Consider the following 23,314-nt stretch of genomic DNA (forward strand, 5'->3'; position numbering starts at 1 on the left):
TGTAGTTTTGATATTCATTATTAAATTGCGGTGCTTCTCAGATTGATTACTAATTGATTACTTGGTTCAATTAATATCTGCCTTCACAGTTAGATATTTATTTTGGCTATTGCATTTTGCAAGAATTGCAAGAATTTTCATCGATTTTTTTTTAAAATTTTAATTGTTTTTTTAGCTAAAAATAAATCATTTTAATTTTTACTCTCAATAATTTGTAGCATATTATTACACAAAAATTATTGTTATATTTCTTTAAAACTAAAAATAATCCCTCAGTTATATCGTTTCCATACAGTTTTTGTCCCTTTGTTACAGCAATGCTTTTCATTGCTTACATTACTGAATTTATGCTAATGTGCGTTTGCGATGATATTAACGACATCTTTTTCTGTTCATATTATTCTCGTTATATAATTAAGCGGAAAGGTATAAAAATAAAATAAAAATAGACAAATGAATTCTAAAACATTCTATGCTGCAATACTTCAGACTGCAGGTTTCCGTTAGCTTTCTTTTTCCTCTGATTTCTGGATTATCTTTTTTTTTTTAAGTTTTATTATGTCCTATGTGCAAATAAATACATTTAATTGCTTGGCAATAATTAAATAACTTCTATAGCCAAAAATAGGTATAGTTTTTTTAATATGTAAAAATCTGATAAACTGAAGTTGTTTCAATACTCGTCTTGCTTTCAAAAATCGAAAAAAAAATAAAAAAAATATTACTTTTAAAAGTTACCGCAACGTTTTTCGAAAATGCCTTTAACCGTCCATTTCTACCTTTCAACTTTTCCTTTCACGATGATGACCTTGAAAGTTGAAGCATCTCATCCGTCCATTGTTTCGAGTTGTAAAAGTCTACTTTTACCGTACCATGCATCATCACGATCTCCGGGAAAGACTTCGGGTTATTGTCACAGATTACATATATAGTTGATCGAAACGTTAGGTAAAATTCGAAAGCAAAAATAATCAAATTACTCGAAGGGGAACAATGTATGATGAGTGAATCATAGACGCTAGTAATTTATGCATATTGAAGAGAATTAATATCACTTTAATGCGGTAGAAGAAAGATTTATTTTTTGCATTATTACTGTTTGTATTAAGGAAGAAGAATGATCTCCTTAAAACTGGTTCATGAAATTTTTATAATTAAAGATAATCAGATATCAGTGAATATCTCTAATTATAAGAAATGCCCTTTATACTCCTCCCTCCCACATAAAATTATAAACCTTGAGGAAGACCATGAGTATTTGGCATGATACTGGCGAATAATATATACGAAATGTAGGTATTTGGCGTGAATCTAGTATTTTTGCTGAATACTAGATAGTAATCTTTGGCGATTTCGTTTTTGGTGATTAATCGTTGCCGGGCGGTTAATACACAAGTACCTGAAGATCAAATGTATATTTTGGATGTCTTTTTCTCGAAAGATTGGAACCAAAATTTCACATAGAACTGTAATTCCATAACGAATTTCATTTATTTAAGTCATTACGTTATTGTGTAATTGCATTTACAAGGATGAGAGATTATAAACCGACACACGGCCAATGCTTTGATACATTTGGCTCAACATTTTATAAGAATCTGTATTTTAGAGACTAAACCTGTGCATCAAGTTTTATTTATCTAGCTCTTTATATTTTGTAGTTATGGAGTTCTCTTGTATTAGAACAGCTGGACAGATAAAAATTCTTTAAATGGATTTAATCGAACAATTTAATAGAAATCTAAGGATTTGGTGTTAAGCCCGTGTACCAAATTTTATCCGTCTAGCTCAAAATATTTTTAAGATATCGTGTTCACAGACAGATTCATTGACATTATTCTAAAAATATGTTTCTCAAGGTGTCTAAACGCGAAAATTCATTAAAATCTCAATTTTTTTCGGGGGGGGGGGGCGGGAGGGTGAGTGGCAATTGTAATACTTTTTTTCTATTCTTCGTATGCAAGAAAATAAAAACAGAAGTTTGTTTTAAATTCAGTTTTATCGGCAGCTACCGTATATGGGAAAAAGAGCTTTTCAGTTTACAATTGCACAGTAACTCCCTCCGAATTGTTTGATTACTAAACTGGCAAAAAAATAATATTGTGTTTAAGTTTAAATTAAAAACAGAAGATTCCTCTCTGAATTGCTGGAGGCCTGCCTATTTTGAGACTAACTTCGGAATTTTGAATTGCAGTCGGACGATAACATTTCCTATACAGACTTTCCTATCAAATCAATAGGGACACAATTTACCAGATATATGTTTTTACTGCGCAACCTCGTATACGTTGAATCTTCGTCACATATTGAACCCTCCCCCCCCACACACACGCATACTCTTTGGTTCCAAAATCGATACAATAGGGGATAGTGGTGATCTGGTGGTAAGGCCTCGGTTTTCGGACTACGAGATTTAGGTTCGAGACTCAATTCTATTGAAGATCTACTATAAATGTGGACTTAATGTGCATTAAATCTGACGTCTAGAGTCAAATCTACTTCCATTAATGTGGTACAGACGTTCGTAGAGGAGATTACTGGCTCAAATACCATCCTTATCATTTGATTACAATTCAAATGTACTATATCCATACCAAAACCTTCATATCGTTTAAAAGCAAAATCATCGTAAAACTTAACTCCAAAACCTTAACGATACATAATTACGGAATTCATTTTTTAAAAATTTCTTATTGTCTTTGAAAAGATTATAGAAAGGAATAAGGGATATTGCAAAGAAGTAACTGAATGATAGGTGCAAAATTATATGTAATTAATCTGGACATATTAACTTTTATGTAGTCCGTTTAATAACTGAAATTAAGCAAAAGCTGAAAATTTTCTTACTTATTTCCATAAGTTTTATCTGAACGGAATTTTTCAGATTTTTTTAAAGTATCAATTCAAATTCAATCAGATTAATTTTAAACTATGATTCAATTTTACACTTGACGTTCGACTTCTGATGAAATATTATAAGATATTCATATTATATTCATAATATGCATAAAACATTTCAACCAACAATAATACAAATGATAAAGTAATTTTAACATCAGTTATCATCATTTTACAGAAAAAAAAATTATTATAAATTAAATGCAATTGGCAATTTTAAGCGAATAATTAATATTTAAAACTTAATTACATAGCATTTGAATACAAATTCAAAGATAAATGTGCAAATTGTTACATAATTTCTTTATAAATTTTTATGTCACATTTAACATGATTAATATGTTATAATTAAGGTGTATGTACACACTTAAAACTTCGAAAATCGTTCAAAATATCGAATATTTTTTTTTATTGCTTCATAATGTTCTCTGATTCCTTAGCTTTCAAACGATACCAAGATGTTGCCAATATTCCAAATATTTCTCGAGTTATAATTATTTTTCTTGAGGTGCTTTCATTGAAAACTCTAGTTACGGCATTTTTAAAACTCATTTTATGAAGAATGATATTTTTCCACTATGTTGCTTCATTCAAACAATCATAACTCAACAATAAATGAACCAAATACAGTTATTTATATATCAAAATAATCTGTATGAAATAGCGGATGTTTTGTGCCTCCATCAAAGTTATATTTATAGAAATTAATTTTTAATAGCTGTTTAAAAGTTAAAATTACAGAAAAAATCTCGCCTTTTCTATTCATCATTGATGAAAAAATCGTTAAAAAAAACTATATATTTTTATAACTTGATTGAGGCAGACAACATGAAGACTAATATTAGGCATCATTTCCAGCTAGAATTGTGTGTCTGTACCAATTAGAATTTAAGATATCTTGTTTCAAAAAATAGGCTAATTAGCTCATTAAATATTATTTAATTAATTAATAATTAGTGTAATATGGTTGTTACTCACTGAAATGAGTTTAAACATATATTAATAACCTACTGTGAAAAAACTGGATTTTTAAAGTTAAAATTTAAAAAAAAGTCTTCAAGTGTGTACGTACACCTTAATAATAACGCATCTATGTTACAAATCAATTAATTACTTTTATCGATAGTTAGTTATACTAGTCGATTAAAGAAATAAATCGATTCATTACTTTTATCGTCGTTTTTATTTTTATTTGTCATTATAAATTAATAATCGATTAATCACATTAAGCATAATATATAAACATTATGTACGAGATGTATTTTTAAACAAATTTTAGTGACTTATTAAATCAAGAACATCAAACGAGTAATAGATAAATTTTACAGAAATATCATAGCAATTGATTGTATTTTTCAGCGAATTTTTAAATTTTATAAAAATAAAGAAGTAAAGTACTGAAAATTTTTAAGGTATTTTTTTAGAGGGATTTTTTTGTCACGTTTCATCACATATAGAAATTTCTGAAAAGAAAGCGAAGACAGAAAGACGAATTTTAGAAACTTTTTTCTAATTTCAGTCTACATAATTGTACCAAGGTTTTCCTGCCGTTTTCTCCTTATTCAATACGAATGGAGGTCAGTTCATTAAGCAGACTTCCAGGAAAGAGTATTTCTTTTTCTTTTTTAAAAAGCCGTTTTTAAAGTGATCGCAATCATGTTATAATGAGCTACCAGAATTCATATATTCAATAAAATTGGACACAGAGGGAAAAATAGCACTTCATAAATGAAACTTCTCTTTATTTTATGGTTGAATTTAGAATTACTTTTCCTTTAGTGCATCAGATCACTGAATACAGTAATTGTATAGAAACACACCATTATTAAGTATAGTGCAATATTTATTAGAATTTTTTTCAAAATGTTGGAAGAAAGATCAGTAGAAATGTTTTCTCTTTTAATGAGAAGATTTAAAAAAAATTAGTATTTTCGTTTATTTCCAAATAATCATTTGGTCAATCTCATAAGTCATGTGTGTATTGAATTTTTGATTGTTAACCTAAAATTAAATCATTTAATAATTCTATAATTTGATGTAAAAACAGCACATAATACACAAATCTTAAATATTCTGTGGAAGTGAATCAGTAAAACAGTATATTTCCGAAATGGAAAGTATAGTCTATGATACCAGAATACATTTACATTTTTTTAAATAATCGTTTGCGTTTTGATAAGAAAACACTTAACTGTAATTATTGCCAAATTTTAATGCTAAATAACACTTTTTGTGTGTTAATAATATATACTTAATAATAAATAACACTTTTTGTGGATTAATAATATATACTTAACAATAAATAACACATTTTGGGGATTAATAATATATACTTAATAATAAATAACACATTTTGTGGATTAATAATATATACTTAACAATAAATAACACATTTTGGGGATTAATAATAAATAATATTTTATATAGACAGAAGAGAAAACTAAACGATTAAGAGCTTGAATGATAAATAATCAAACATAAAAATAAAACAAATATGATTTGAAAGGAAAAATTGTATCGTAGTCTAAAAAGTGCATTTATTGTTTAAATGAATAACAATACTGAACGACAAACCTGTCCATGACATGAAAATAAATACTAAGATAAAGATAAAAAAAAACCATACAGAATTCAAAAATCACAAAAACAGATAAAATTAAAAGGTAGATCAAATGCATTTATTTAAATATATCGTTTTCTTCTCTTAAATAAAATGAAAATAATGCGTACCTTCAAAATATACTTTATCTAAAGCACACAAATGTTTAGGATATATCAGACATGACAAGATAAATAATACAAGAGAAATGTTTTAATGAAATACCTTTACGTAAGTGATTTATCCCCATTTCCATTGTTGTTTTCGAATAAGAGGAGTTACAGCTTTATTTAGTAAGGTAACAGATAGAATATACACATTAAGGAGTGATATATCACTCCTTGATGTTATATTCTATCTTTTAACATTTTTTAATGTCATATTCCTCTTTCCTTTTATAATATCATACCTAAAATATTGTAAAAGAAATCCATATCTTCGACACCATTTTGTTTTACGAATTCTTCCTTCCTATTACTTTTCGTTTCCGAGTCCTGAGTCTATTACTTTTGTACAATTTAGAAAGGGCAGAAAAGGTATATGAAGTTACAAAAAATAAAGCTTTTTCTGAGGGTTTTTTTCCCCATAAGTGTGTAAGAGAGAGTCTCTCTTGATTTTTTAGAGGTCCTTTATCGATATCGATTTCCAATTTCTTTTTGAACCTTAATATTTCGTTTTACTTCGAAATTTGTATTTGTTTAGTAAAAAAAAAAGAAGCATCTCCTCCTAGTATACCTTTTATCTCAATCCTGGTTTTGTTAAAATAAAAGCCGACTGGCATATGCTCAAAAATGCAGAGAGGGTTTCTGTATCAAAAAACATGTAGTTGAATTTTTTTTATTTGAATGGGCTGTGATTTGGGTTTCTATATTGCCTATATGTTGAGAGATAAGAGCGTATCGTTGGCGAGGAGGGGGAGATTCTTCAGAGAGGAGAACGAAAGAGGTCCACGAAGCAATATATTTTTGTGCTTCAATGGGAAAATGTAATTACAAGAGTGCAAAAAATTATTTTGTTTCTAATCCCCATATACAGTTGCCTACAAAGCGCACATTTGCATAATTATTTAAAATCTGATTGCACATTTTTAATATTAAAATTTAGTCTCGAATGAAAGAATTTAATTAATTAGCTTTTGAATAATCGTGCTAGTCTGAAAGTTCGTATCTTTTTTTTAAGAATATTGAATTTCTCGCAATATTCCAAATATAAAAGAAAATCGTTTATTCTTATCTATACTCAGTACTTTTTCGCTCTTTGGCATGGATTGTTTTTTGAATTTAAGCTAGATTTTGAGAAGAAAAAATATACACTTTTCTTATTTTTTTTAATTTTATTTATTTTCCCCCACCAATTCCATTTATGCTTACAACCATTTCTAGGCATTTAAATAAAGAATATTATAAACATAATTTCTGATGTTATTTTTTAGCACAAGATTAAGCACTACAGACATTCAAATGAAAATGCGATTTAACTACTTAAACAGCTTACAATTATATGTCACAATTTTTCACTTACACTTTTGCATATTAATAGTTATTTAAATTATTGTCGAAGACAAGTCAATTTTAGCAAACATTTTATTTTATTTCAAAATTAAATTGAAGAGAAAAAAAACGCTCACATTTTCGCTTCAACGATAAAAATTTTGTTAAATTTTGCAAAGAACAGAAGCATGCGGTTAAATTAAGCCATAATTACTTTATAATAAACTATAATAGTTAGTAACAGCTACTACGGTTTATCACAAAATAATGGCAAAGCACACAACTCCTGGAGCAATTTCGAAAGGATAATTTTACATAATCTTTCCATTAAATCAGCAATAACATAAAAAAATTAATTAAATAAATTATCAGAAAACTTTGGTCTATATGCTTTTAATTTTGAAATTTCAAAGTAAGGAAAAGAAATGAGTGTAGAAGTATTTTTTTTTTTCTTTTAAATGTGGCAAAACTAATATTTAAAAAAATCGCAGAATTTTAATGTGTAAAGAGCAATAAATTATCTTTATAATTATAGCATTACTTTGCAAAATAAGAAAATGTGTGTAGTAGCAATTAATCATTTATTCGGAGATTTACAGCTATAAGTCTTCTATGCTAGTTAAACTTACTTTAGAATAAACCGTAATAGCGCAATAAAAATGGCGCCGTTTTATTCCTTAAAATTTTATTTCAAAACCTGATGAATCAACTCCCCCCTCCCCTCCGAAAAAAAATCTAAAATGTTTCCTTCTTCGAAACACTTCCCGTCTATTTTTTAATACAATTTGGAAAATAAACTCATCGAATTTTTCTTTCTTTATTTTTTTTATTCATCTTTCACCGTCTATCCCGATTTGGTTTCTCAGCAGAGCGAAACAGAATTTTTTCGAGGTTTTTACCCCTGACCTTGAATACAGAAATCGTTCCTTCTTCGAATCAACCCCATCATTAGAGAACCCGCTGGCATGGTACACCGGTTGTTGAATTCCAGGAAAAAAGTTACGCTAATGATGCGTACATACCAAGTTTATTCAATGCTTTGGACCTTCTGTTTCTGCCCATTGTGGTTGTGGTCAGGTAAGAGGAAGTAACTGGAGAGGACAAGGCTGTTACTGGCCTTTATTTCCTCTAGTCATGGCATTTTAAAATGATTTAAATTTCGACCAAGCGAAAGATTTCAAAAAATTTCCTTTAATCGTGTATAGCTTAAGTTTTTGGAGGGAGAAATTACTGATATAACTGTAGATCAATGAGCTTCTTTGCTTTTCATTAATGGTATCCATTTATTCGTATCAATTTTATTCACATAGGAAATCATGAATTTTAAATTGTTATTCTTTAAAATAATTTTCTGCTTTTGTATATATAAAAGTGCTATTACACCACAGACACCTGTGTGTGTGTGATGTGATATAATATATATATATCACAGATAGATAGATAAATAGATTAATATCATGGATCGTAACACACACACACACAATATATATATATATATATATATATATATATATATATATATATATATATATATATATATATATATATATATATATTCGTTTTATTATTCTCCTGGGAGACAGCCATGATTTATTTACAAGAAGGCGCAGCGCGACACAAAAGCAGAAGTAAGAAAAAAGGAAGGGCAAGACAAATCATCACTAGTCTTATATAACATTTGATTTCCGGCCACACGCCAATTCAATACACGTGGTGACGTTTGAGAAGGGCAACGGAAGTATCACTCTCATTTGATACATAGAAGTGATTGCGCAGTAATTTTTACGCAGTTTCAGTTAAATTAATTAAACAGAAAGTGGAATTGTATCAGGAAATAAGAGAATAAAATTACTATGGGCTGAATTAATATAGATCTTTGGAAATTAATTTGATTTAAATTAAGAGTTTCAAATATCATTACACACACTATATATATATATATATATATATATCTGTGCATGTATGTGATATGGGGTGGTGTTAGGGTCTATATACTTAATCGGTTATTATTAATAGTAGCTTATTAATCAAACGGATCGTAACACACACACATATGTATATTTATGTGTGTGTGTGTGTTATAGCCAATATGCCTTATGGATTATTATTAATCATAACCTATTAATCAAACGGATTGTAACACACACACACACACACATATATATTTATATGTGTGGGTGTTATAGCTAATATGCCTTATGGAATATTATTAATCATAACCTATTAATCAAACGGATTGTAACACACACACACACACACATATATATTTATATGTGCGGGTGTTATAGCTAATATGCCTTATGGATTATTATTAATCATAACCTATTAATCAAACGGATTGTAACACACACACACACACACACATATATATTTATATGTGCGGGTGTTATAGCCAATATGCCTTATGGATTATTATTAATCATAACCTATTAATCAAACGGATTGTAACACACACACACACACACACATATATATTTATATGTGCGGGTGTTATAGCTAATATGCCTTATGGAATATTATTAATCATAACCTATTAATCACACGTATCGTACCATATTATATATATGTGTGGGGAGGGGGTGTATGAGTGTGTGTGAGTATTATTGTCAGTATGCCTAATTAATTATTATTAATAATAACTTATTAATTACACACACACTTTATATATATATATATATAATTTTTAATTTTGACATTTCATGTTTCTCTTGAAACACGCTTTCTTCGTTTTTTCTTTCCTTACTTTCTCATATATGAAGCATAACAAGATTAAATACTGAAATTGTCAAAGTTTCAATTTCGAAATTTGGATGATTATTCATATTTCAGAACTCCCTGGATCCAAACACAACCACTTTTGGAACCATGTCTGTCTGTCTATCAACACGACAAGTTAAAAACGCTTTGAGCTAGGCTGATGAAATTTAGCACCAAATTTGTAGACTTTTATCAAATTTCTAACGAAATTCCTTTAGAGAAAGTCTATGGTCTATGCAAATGAACAGGATAACAGCAAAACGTAAACAGTTATATGAATGAAATTTGGTACACATATAAATCATCCAAAATCTATATCAAAGTTCGAACTAACTCCGACAAGAGGTTGAGCGTCTGTTGGTTTGTGTTTTTTCACCCACTTAAACGAGATAGCTCTAAAACGTAACAACTTATTTTAACGATATGTAGTACTTAATCTCAGTAATTAGTTCTTTAAGAAGAAAAGTTTTAGTTCAAACCCTTTTACTTTTTTGTTTGTTTGTTTAAGAAACATACAAAGAGAAAGTGCTGTAATCATTTAAATATTCGATTCGATTTTGACGAATCTCTACATTTCGTACCTCTCTAAAGCTGGAAGACTTTTTTTAAAAATTAAAACTGTTAATAAGATTTCAAAAAGGCTTTGAGTTGCATTATGAAACTTGATATGTGGCCGTTACATTAAATGCGTAAATGATTCTTAAATTTTGAACGAAATCCTTTCTGACTTTGTCTGTCTGTCTGTCCGAATGCAAGTGAACACATAACGGTACAACATAAAACTCTAGATGGATAAAATTTGGTACATATTTGCAATCGAAAAGTATAGATTTATAATAAATTTTGAACCAAATCTATAATCTGTTAAGTACCTGTTAATCTATGTATGTATTAATAGTATGTATTATCTTTAACAACATGTATTATCTTTAACAACATGTATTATCTTTAAAAAAGACCCAATGACTTAGATAAGTGGAATTTAGCATGAAATCTTATAACTAAAATTACAGTTCTATGCAAAATTTTAATTCTAATTAGTCGAAAAGGACGACACAAATGCATATTCGTTTTCTTTATCATACTAGGAAGCACGAAACACTCATGTGATGGACTCCGAAAATAAAACTTTGATCAATATGGCGTCACAACCTTACCTAAAGTCCACAGTTATATGTACTGTGAAAGGAGATAATATCTTTGTTTGAGAATATGCAAGAAAATTTTTAATAGACCACTTCCTTTGGTTAACTTTAAATTATAAAATGGCTGAATAACACGCAGGAAAAGACTCACGACTCCTAATGCATTAAAAACGAAAGAAACTTGAATGTCGACACATGTGATGTATAGATTTTATTTCGGTCGATTTCTATAAAGACTTGCAAACACAAAAATCGAAGAACTTCAATGCGTTTCAGACAACACTATTGAAAAACAAGCACAAATGGATCGATAAATAATGACTGTATTGCACGTGTCTCAGAAATGTCGCGAAAGCGATATCTAGGCATGGTTAGAGAGTTAAAAAGAGGAAATGCAGTTAACTATTACCTGAAATAAGCAGCTTTTTTTAATGCTGTTTACAGAATAATTGAAATCTTAGCACATAATACATCTTCAACTTTTTCATCTTAAAATTTGTTAATAATACTGGGCACGTGTTAATTTGCAATAGCAATTGTAGAAACTGGGATGAATAGAAAGTTCCAGCTATGAGGTTATTGACATTTAAGTAAATGAGCCATCTAAAAAAAATTGTATTGATGTTGTAAATTTCAAAGGTTTTCTACTAAACTTTAAAACAGCTTTGTCAAATAAGTGATAAATAAGAGCTTCCAATTATAATGGAATTCTAAAAATAGTCTTAGGTTCAAACGTGAATATTAACCCCTTAATTCATGCGTCGTATAGTCTTCAAATTATTGCTTCTCGTGCTTTGAAATTCATTTATTACAAGACGGCATAACTCGATACAAAATTCATACATAAACCACAAATAAAAATACGTCATTATTCTATAGATTCTTAAGCGAATCAATAAAGCCACATGAAACGTAAATTGCCATTACAAGATAGTTTAGGAGTCAACGAATAAGAGTGTCCCCCTCCCCCATTCTTTTCTCATATGCCTTCAAAATGTTAAATGTTTTTATTCAGCATCGTTATGTACTAAAGCGAAGTAGTTCTACATTTTTGGCATCTTTCCAATGATAGAGCTGGCCCAAATTTGTCACAGTTAATTTTGGGTTCATGACTGCATGCTAAATTTTCTTCATTTAGCTCGTAGACGTTTTGATTCATTATTTTCATATGGAAGTTGATGAGGAATATTTAATACAAATTTACAGTTTTGGTACAAAAATCATGTACTAATTTTTTCCTCTAAATTGCTCCATTTGTGAGCTATCGTATTCTATGTAAACTAATAGACAAAGCGACAGATAATCATTTAGTCGATGGATTGGCTTCAAATTCTGATATAGATTTACTATTATCTACGTGTATAATAAATATATACACCAAAAATATATACGCCAAATTTCATTTATCTAACATGCTTCAATAAGGGATTGCCGAATCTATATGACTACATGGAAAGAAGGACAGATTCTATTCAAAATTTCAATTCTCAAATACGAAATTTTTTTTAGCATGCAATTTTTATATAAACACCTATATTCTTAGGTTTAACTCATCTCCTTTTTTCATCTTGGCCTTCATGTTCATAAACCATCAGTCAGACAGACAGTACTTCTCCCAGATACTTTTTCGCTTGATCTCAGGTAAAGGTATTACCTTCCTACTTTCCCTCTGCATAATATTGTGGATTTTGGGAAAATCAAGGGCTCAGATTTTTATTTTCAGAGTTTCGCACATGAGAATTTTGTGCTTCTTAGTAGAGAAAAAGAAACCAAATATACATCTTATACGTTCTTTTTTGCGACCGACTTAAATCAAAATTTGTGTCTGCAGTTTTAATTACGAGTTTACATGCAAAATTCCATTTCTTGCGTTTCCGAATTTCTATTATTTTGAAGCCATGCATTACGTAAACAAAGATCTACAAAAAGTCGACTCCTTGACAGATTAATTCAAAATTTCGTACGAATTTTAAATTTTAAATCTATGTACTAGATTTTAACATTTTTTGTAGTTTTCACATTCATCTGTACTCGGACAGTTAGACAGGCAGATCTCCTGCGAATCGATTCCGTTTCAAATTTGATGTAAAGACCATGTACCAAATTTCATCCCTCAAGTTCAAAGTGCCTTTAAATCATCGTGTTCACAGATGTGCGACAAAATACATAATAGTGATGTGTTTAAATGTGTTTTTCATGACTAGCAGGGAGGGAGGGGGGAAGGTCTGAAACAGGGAGATTCGCTAAAATCTCTATTTCTAATTTTTTTTTTTTTTTTTTTGACGAATAGAGCATTTTATTTTTGAACATTTTGCATGTACAAAAGTAAAAAGGGTTTTTCGCTTTCAAGATCTAAAAGGAAGAGATTCATCAAAATTTCATGATTGAATATTTCGAAGTTTCTTTATCTTCTCTATATATTATGGAATGCTAAAAGAATAAGAATATATAATTATTTGAAAAATTATGGAAATTTTACGTTATTATAAAGTTTAGTTTAGTTATATTAATGTCCCGTTATAAAGCAACACTAGGGCTATTTTGGGACGGACCTCGTAATTTTGAACCACGGTCAGATGACGAGGACGACACCTGAGCTGGCACCCACTTATTATAAAGGGTTAAATATAAAGCATCTAAAGAAATTTTTCTTTTAAGAAAAATTGTCAGAAGCAATAGTAATTATTCAAGCTTTATTTTCAAAAAATACTATAAACAAAGAGTAGTAAAAAAAAAAAAAAAAAAAAAAAATTAATCTTTCGCGTCGACTGATTATAAAATAATTATGAGAATCATATCTAAAGTCGCAATAAAAAAAATTATATCCATAAAGTATTAAAATACCAGACAATATGTAAAATATCAAGCGATAATTTCTTAGAATAGTATATAATACACGTATATGAAATTTTTTAACTGTAACTGCTATGTTTATTGAAGGTTTTTAAAACTCATTTAGCATCAGTATTTTATTTCATAATATCTATGAATTTATATCTATGAATTATGGGCCGCGGTGACCTGGTGATAAGGTCTCGGCTTCGGAATCGGAGGGTTTCAAGTTCGAGACCCGATTCCACTGAAGAACCGTCGTGTAAGCGGGTCTGTTGCCCTTTAAATCGTCCTGACGAAAGTCCTTCCTCTGGTGTGGTGTGGAGAGGGGGGTGCCAGAACAGGTGTCGTCCTCGTCATCTGACCGCGGTTCAAAATTACGAGGTCCGTCCCAAAATAGCCCTAGTGTTGCTTCAAACGGGACGTTAATATAACTAAACTAAACTATGAATTTATAAGATATTCCAAATGTTAGAGACGAAAAATAAAAACCAAACAAATTCACTCCATTACAGAAAATAGCTTTCAGTTTTATAAACAATATATTATTCCACCGTATCGTTGAATTATCAAAAAATATTTATTAATTCTTTCAGCTCTTGTTTATAACTATTAAATTTCAAGGTTAATTTTGACGCATTAACCTTTCATCAGATGAAACATATTTGATTAAAGCTCATGTTTCATTTTATCGATTTCTAAAATTTTTATCTTATTCATTTTAAGAAAACTTACTAGAGGCAAAAGGCCTATAAAATTTGAAATTAGACATAAAATTGTATGATATTCTTAGAAAATCCTCTGTTAAAATTCCTTTTTGTCAAATGAATTATTTATACTTAAAGCCGATACTACATTCATTTCAAAAAGTTACTGAATTCCATAACTACAATCTTTTTCATTACCTTTTGAGAAATTAATACATTAAATCATTTTTGGATATGAATGGGAAAAGAGTCGTTAACGATATATATCATTTCCAATCATATCATATAAGCCGCCTTTGGCGACTAGCAAGTTCGCCGGAAATACTGAGTATGATAACTTTCAATAGCATTCATTTCTTAAGCATTGCTTCTTATGTTAATAATTCTCATAAGAATAAAATTTTAAGTAATAAATTGTGGCAGGCATTAAATTCGTATTGTTTTGATAACCTTACATATGTTCTATTCCTTGTATATATGAATCAGTCCAATAGAAGCAAATCTGGCGATATAATAATATTGTTATAAACGTAATTAACTGGTTTAATTTATTTTCTAACTTGCACAATATTGTCACTTTTTATTCCATATGTAAATCACAAAAATATTGACAGAATTCAACTTCCTTAGCCTTTCAATGAAGGCAGAAAATCACGGAATCGAATATTTCATGAATTTCATCACAATAACAGAATTATTAGATAAAAAATTATTTTAAAAATGCCAAAAGTAAAAAAAATATATATTGTACTGACTAGATTGAAATTAAATTATTATTATCAAAAGGACAATTTTTAAAATTTTAAATTTGTGTACATATTAATTTTGTGGAATAAAGTTTTTGGGAGTTATTTTGAAAAAATGACAAAATTTTGCTTAATCTTTAATTAATTAAATTTCTAATTGAATTTTTTTTTAAAAAAATCGGTCCTAGAGGTCTCCATTTTTATTTTCAAAATTTATTAGTGAGAAATTTGATAGATTTATATCTAACGGTCAATCTTTCCGGACATTAATACACACAGAGAGAGACATATGTACTATTAGTAGAGACAATTAGGTCAACACCTGCTATGATGATACACTGCTTCTCTAATATTTCATCTCTTAAGAAAAAAAAGAAGAAGACTAGCAAGCAAAAACAGCTGCATATCAGGAAAAAAAGAAAGATATGTCAACTATTCGTCTGATATGTTTATCAAAAAAACACTTAATTAATATGTTTTCTCCTCTTTGATAACAGTTTATCAGATACTTTTTTTATTCATTTTTATCATGAATAAAATGAAATTCAGTTAATCCTTAATCAAAATCGTTTGATTAAGTACGATATAAAACAGCATGAAATATAAATAAATTTTCTTAATTAAATTAAAAAAACAGATTTAACAAAATTAAATTAAAAAAAGAAATACGCAGATAAAATTTTTAAAATTCATTTAACCAGAGATTCTCAACCTGTGGGGCGCCCCCCCCCCTAAGGGCGCGCGAGAATATCCAAGGAAAAATATTATTTAAAAAATTGATTAACTGACTGAAAAGAAAGCACGCATACACATAGAAAACAAAATAAATTTCGACATATTTAATAACTTATAAAAGTAAAACAACTTACTAAATCAAAACTTACTTAATCAAAACATACTAAATTAAAAACAAATTTAATAATTATTAGTGACTTCATTCCGCCTGTCTTGCACAGCAAAGTTTTTCGAAGGAAGGCTTAATATTAGAAATAGCCACTCTCAGTTCTGTTTCTATATTTTGTCTTCAAAGTAGCCACAGCAGAAAATCCAGTTTCACAAAGGTAGGATGTTGAATGGTAATAGAATGTGAAATGCCCTTGTTTTTAGTGCAGAAAAATCATCCTTACTCCTGCCCAAAATTCAAATAGTAATTTATTATTAATTTAGTTTCGCCGCGTCTTGAAGTCTATGAATCTTTCTTCCTCATCAATTGAGAATCCTTCGGGAGTCTTATGAAATAGATCCCTAATCCACTCGTAACTTGCTATCAGTTTGTCACCAGCATGAAAATACTTTTTAAAATTTTTTGCCAGCATGACTAAATGATTTTCAATGATTACAAAAACTTTTACATGTTTTTCTTCAGCTTTGTAAGTTTTAGTACAATTATCCACATTTGCAAACATTGTTAGGTTTTTTGCTTTAAATTTCTGCTCCACAATTCCAATTTTCTACAAAAAGCATTAACTTTATCAGTCGTATCCAACATATGTGTATTTGCTCCTTGGAGTTGAATATTCAAGTTATTTTATTTCTCGAATATGTCAACCAAGTACCTCAATTTCATCACAAATAAACTATCGCGAAAATTCTCGGCCTCGATCTGTTTTCTTCTTCTACGAAAATGGCGATTTCTTCTCTTAATTCATAAACACGTTGCAAAAATTTCCCACGTGATAACCATCTTGCCTCGAAATAAAATAGTAACGCTGAATGTACTGAACCTATGTCTTTACAAAGTGCGGAAAAGATTCTCGATTTCAGGCGTCTCATTTTTATATAATTTACTACCGTTACAATCGTAGTTAACACAATATTCAGACCAGGACTCTTTTCTTTCGAGGCCAAATGTGCACTGAGACGATTTTTGTTTTACAAGTGCTTATATAACTTGGAATCTTCCGGACATTGAATGAGCACCATCGGTGCATATTCCGACGCAATTTTTCCATTCTATGTTTGCCTCGTTCATAAAATTATTTAAAGTAGCAAATAATGCGAGTGCTGTTGTTTTGAGTTCTATTGGTTTGCAGAAAAGTAGTTCTTCTACTACTGACATATTATAATAAATTCGAACATCTTTATTACTATCGGTTGTTTCATCAAGCTGTATGGAAAACAATTTGTCACGCAACTTCGAGAAAGGCTAACACTGTACATCTTCAGCTATATCGCCAATTCGACGAGCAACATTATTATTTGAAAGAGGTATGGTCTGCAATTGTTTTGAAAAATTATCTCCAAACATAGTTTTTACAATCTCAATTGCTGCTAGCAAAATAAGTTCTTCACCAATGGTGTGAGATTTTTTACATCTGGCTATTTTATATGAACTTTGTAAGATGCATTTAAAGCTTTTTTATTCACAGACAAAGTTTCTTTAAAAAATGATTTTTGCTTTTTATATGATTTTAATTTTAATTCGAAGAATTCATTGAGTTTGTTGACGTACTCACTATGAAGCGTTTCCAAATGCCGTTTAATTTTATTAGGTTTTATGCTGTCTGCGCCCAATATTTTTGAGCAAATGATACACAGGGGCCTGTCTTCTTCATTTACTTCAGTACTGGTAAACCCAAAATTTAAGTATTCTTGAGAATATTTTCTTGATTTTATTTTCGGAACCACGCTCGTCTGTGTACTTGTTGATGCTTGACTATCGTCTAATGCTTGCTTACTTCCGCCTAAAAATTTATCCATGAGTCTGCATAAATCTACTGCCGTGAATATTTAGTACGGTGAAATGCAATTAACTCGAAAACTTATAAAACATGCACATTCACGATAGATTCCATAGCGATAAAAGGATCGACTCGAATGAGACTGGCTGGAATTGAAACGCATTATCAAACATTTTCCTTCTTCCCATTAGAAAACATTTGCTCCGCGCATGCTTGAGACGGCATTGGTCGTGTGGGTTCCCTTCCACAAACATTGCTTTTTTTTCCACTTTAGTTTAGTCATGCTTCTATTTTATTTTTTTTATGATTCGAAAAAATGTATTCCCAGTTTCTAAATTTAGCTCACTCCTTCAAGGTTAAATTTCATTAACGAATTTTTCTACTTTCATATTCTTTTAACATTATCTCCCTGTTTGGCTTTCATTTCAAATATAATATTTAAATTTTCGCCGCTTTCATTCGCTTCATCTGTTCCCCGCCTTTTTGTCCAAAATGCAAGATGTGGTTTCTCACCAACGTTGGCTCGCTTTTATTCTTGTTTTGGCAGTTAGTTAAAAATAATTTAAAAACAGAATCCAAAATACTCAATATATATTATTGTTGTATACATTTTATAGTAAGCGGAGGGGGGGGGGGCGATGAAAATTATGATTGAAAACTGGGCCGCGAATACTGAAAGGTTGAGAAACGATGCATTAAACCATCAAATCATTAAATGAAGACTAAGATATGCCAAACATTCGTCTTATAGACTTATTATTAATCAAAAATGTTTCATTAATATGTTAACAACTCTCTCTATTTTGATAATAACATATAAGACTCTTTTGCCTTATTTTATTTTAATTATGAGCGAAGTAAAATTGATCTAATCTTTAATCGAAATTTCTCAATTAACTATGATGTAAAGCAAAATTCAATATTATTATTCCAAAAATTCTATATAGTTTCGTTACTTAAATTTAATAAAATTAAGCAAAAAATCATTAGCATTTTCATTCAGTATAATTCCATGAGCATCTTTTTACTTTATAAGTATAAAAATTTAATAATATTTAAACATTAACTTTCTCTTTGGAATATTTTCTCTTAAAAAGTTTTAAGTATATTTTCTCTTTAATAGTCTCTAATAAAGAACTATTTCCATTTCCTCGCACAAAATTGTAGAATTTGGGCAGGACAATAAAATGCCACGAGAGCTCAGATCTTTGTTATCAGAGTACCACATGTGAGAGTTGTGTGTTTCACAGTGTAGTATGGAAATAGAATAAGTATTTCGAAAATCTTTTTTTTTCTTCTTATCTATTGAAACCAATATTTGACATAAAACTACTAATCGTAAAATACCAAATTTCATTTACCTAAGTCACTGCGTTTTTAAATTATTGCGTTTACATGTGGGCAATAGTATATACAGACAATCGTTATCGACAACCTTTATCAAATCTGGCTCAAAATTTCATTAAAGCTATACTTTAGATGTCAATTCAGTGCATCAAATTTAATCCATCTAGCTGTCTCCATTTTGTAGTTATTATGTTCATCTGTACTCGGAAAAATGAACATTCTATAAATAAATTTTGCTTAAAATTATAAAGATTTTTTGCACAAATTACATGTAAAGATTACATACAAAATTTCATCCCTCAAGCCCAACTTTTTTTTTTTTTTAGTTATTGTGTTCACAAAGAGAGGGGCAAACAAAATTCCGGAATGCATTTTTTTTTACCTCGGGGCAATTTGAAACGTAAAGATTCGTCAAAATCTCTAGGTTGAAATTTTTGATGACTACAATACTTTATCTTTGTATACATACTATACAAGAAAGTAGAAATGTGTTTTTCAAACTCGGAGAATCGTCAAAATCTAGATTTCGAATTTCTTGGCGTTTACAATACTCGTGCTTCATATACAAAGAAAATACAAAAACTCGTCCTATTTCCGATTAATTTTTTTTAAATCTTTTTATTTTGTTCTTTTAAACGCATTTTATTTCAGGGGACATTGAAAGAGTTTTGATCGAAAGATAGATAACTTAAATATGTTCTATTGGAAATGGAATTTATAAGAGCTTAAATTTCTATGATTTCGAACAATCTTGTTATTCTGTTAAAGCTTTTTTTTTTCTTGTGAACCGTAGAGATTTTCTTTTTGTCCTAATTCTATATTTTAAACTGCGATAAGAAGTTTGCAACAAATTAAATAAATGAAATTCGTATAAAATTTAACAAAAAGTCTCACGAATAAATTTAATTTCAATAATCTTATAATCAAATAAAGTTTCGAATCGATATTTATAAAATTTCGACTCTCCCCTGACTTGCTCAGTAATTAAATAAGCCGCATTTAAAAATATCATTCGAGGCCAATTTAATTACTTAAACATTATCTATTTAAAAACATTAACATTAATTATTCGAAATAATGATGTATATCACTTGTTACTCGAATATATTGAAACATATCTGAGATATATCACCCAAAAAAAAATGCTTAATTTTCACCTATAATTACATATTACATTTTAGTTATATGGACTTAGTGAAAATTAAGTATTGAATTTTGTACTGATAAGTAGAAATTAAGTAAATACATTAATTTATACATATTATTTTCAAATATTTTAGTCTCCTATTAAATAGAATGAATTTAGGCTGAACTTTAATTACAAACTTTCAATTTACAAACTATTAAATTTTTTGTTTGTCATAACATTAACATCTGCAACTCAGAAACCGCCCATAGCACATTTTATTTATATTTAAAACCTATAATTTTTTAGTAAAAATTTTCTTCTTATATTAATTGTTATATTAGTAATTTCAATGAGAAAAACAGTCTCTCTTATCCGATATCCTGGTACATGATATCTTGACATATTGTGGATGATCAATCCAGCAACTTAAAGCAATAAAGATGTTATTATGTATTTCTCCCGTGTCAAAATGCAATTCGACTTTGTTTTTGTTTCCAATATGCAGCATAAAATAGAAGGTCCTTCACACAGTGAAATACATTTTTTCTTCTACGCTTATTCACGAATTTGCTATTCAAGCTAACAACCTCAATAACACACAAATACTGACCAATATTGGTTGATGTAGAATAATATTTGCAATATTGTAGAATATTGTTAAATATTAAATAATGTCATATAATGTCGTACAATATTGTGCAACTGGCAATGTTACCTCGGAAACGAGAAGTTTGTTTTAAATTTAATCTAAATTTGTTTCTGGCTGCCAGTTAATCTAATAATAAGAAGAAATTTCTTATCTGAAAATGATTTGTTGTCTAATTGAGAGAATACAGAATACTTATACCTTATTTATACCTTAGAATACTTATTTCATCCAGATGAAAATATATGTAGATGTGTGTTACAGTTTTATACTTAATATTAAAAACACACAAAGAGATTCTATATCAGTAAATAAAATACTTTATTACAAACATAAATTAATTCTAGTTTTTATCAGAATTTTTATAAATCTTTTATTCTATAGTATGGTTAAAATATGATTGACTTTCATACAAATCTTGCTTTTATCTTTTTGGAATTTAAGTTAATATTACGCACGTCTCTTCAAGACAATAGGAACGTCCATTTTAACAATTCAGATTCCAAAAGTTATTAAAATATAAATTGAATAAAAATTAAACAAGCTTTTTTGGTGTTTCTACATCTTCTGAAAATATTTTGTAATAAAGATATGATTTTAATGCGATATTAAATCTCCAAAAAATATCTGTTTAATTATACTAATTTTATTTCATAACAATCTTTTCCTCAATTTGAATAATTATTAATTTAATTCGATGCATAATCTATATTTTTATTACTGTAAAGAAATTCAAAATAATTTCATTAAACCATTACATAGCGGGCTTTTAAAACTGTTAAAATTGATTTAAAAAATGCTTTTGGACTTTAACACAAATATAATATTTTCATATTTGCTTTTATTTGGTTGTATATACATTTAAAAAAATGAACGTGAACCAATATTTACTGAGGTTACAAATTCATAAAATTATATTTACAAATTACAAAACCAATTTTGAAATATTTCCATTCAAATAAAAGCATACAAGAAAGTCTTCAAAATTCAATTTTTTGGAAACATAAAATTACTATTTTTGCAATTAAAGAATATACTGTAGATTCCAAAGTTATATAGATATTGAGAATTTTATACTGAATGAATGATCTTTTTCACTAACCATTTCATAATAAATTTTGAAATATATCATTAAAATGAAGAAAAAAAATGAATAATATTAAAATTGTTATCACCGGAAAGCTAATTTTTTTCAACTTTGAAAGAGCATAAAAATAGTTTCTAATTAATTAAAATTTCTAATTAATTAAAAAGGAATAAGTAAAAATTCTATCTAAGATGCAACTACTTTTCCAAACTTAGTACACTTAAACACTGAACTTAGGATGATTTTTTTTGTTTAATAATTTGTAGGTGGTATGCTAGGCTAAAAATTATTATCATGTTAATATATCAAGTAAATTATGCATGGACTTAATCATATGTAACTCAGTTGAGAAAGGATAGAAAGTTATATGAATTAATGTGTGTTAAATGTGATCGGGAATCAAGGCTCTCTTAACAGACATTTTCTAAAAAATCGGTATTATCGGCTGATAAGGCTCGTTTTCGTCGTCTTACCACGATTTAAAACTCCGATGGATTTGTTGCTGCAAAGCGCTTCTTTACTACAAAATATGAAATAGTGCACAAATATGAGAACTTTTTCTCAATGATCTGATAAGCATCTAGAGGTAAATTTTCAGCAATTTTCAATAGATCTATAATTAAAATAAAATTTCTTTGCAAATAATGTTTGGTATATAAATATTATTGAAAAAATTTCCATCAAAATTCTTTCCGAGAATATATTTTTATAATTCATAAAAACTTATAAAAAAGTAATGAAGCAAAACACTATTCGCCTTTCTAGAATTCGAATGAAATTCATTTTCTGATTTATATTAAAATAAGTATTGCATATGTATTCAAAATAGCTCTATTGAATTATAAACTATAAAATCCTATAAGCGGTATAATTTCTGAATTTCTATATATTATAACAAATATCCTCCTTCTTTATTTATATCTCAAAGCAAAATTAAAGTATTATCATCACTGACATTTAACATTAAAATGCTTTTCAACCTATTCTAACCTGTGACTTTTATGCACGTGTACACACAGATATGCGCTGTGAAACTCTTGAAAACGCGTAGTTACAATCACAACATCCACAAAAGATAAATGGATGTCACTAGAGGACAATTATCTCAAAACCACGTGTCTGTGATCTAAAAAACGCCGGTTCCTGTCACAAATCTCCATTTTTTGAGGGGGATGCACAAGAAACGTCGCCCACCCTCTTTTTTTCACCTCTCGTCACTATCGATCGTCTGAAGCAGTGTGTCGTGCGAA

General features: G+C 28.8%; 1 protein-coding gene across 2 annotated transcripts in view; it reads left to right on the top strand.

Moving 5' to 3' along the window:
• The window catches only part of LOC129965457 (long-chain-fatty-acid--CoA ligase 5-like), a 91,655-nt gene that overhangs the window by 40,660 nt on the left and 27,681 nt on the right, over nucleotides 1–23,314 (top strand). The gene's annotated exons all lie outside the window — the stretch shown is intronic.

The sequence above is a fragment of the Argiope bruennichi genome, chromosome 1 (assembly GCF_947563725.1).
Source record: "Argiope bruennichi chromosome 1, qqArgBrue1.1, whole genome shotgun sequence".
Classification (NCBI taxonomy): domain Eukaryota; kingdom Metazoa; phylum Arthropoda; class Arachnida; order Araneae; family Araneidae; genus Argiope; species Argiope bruennichi.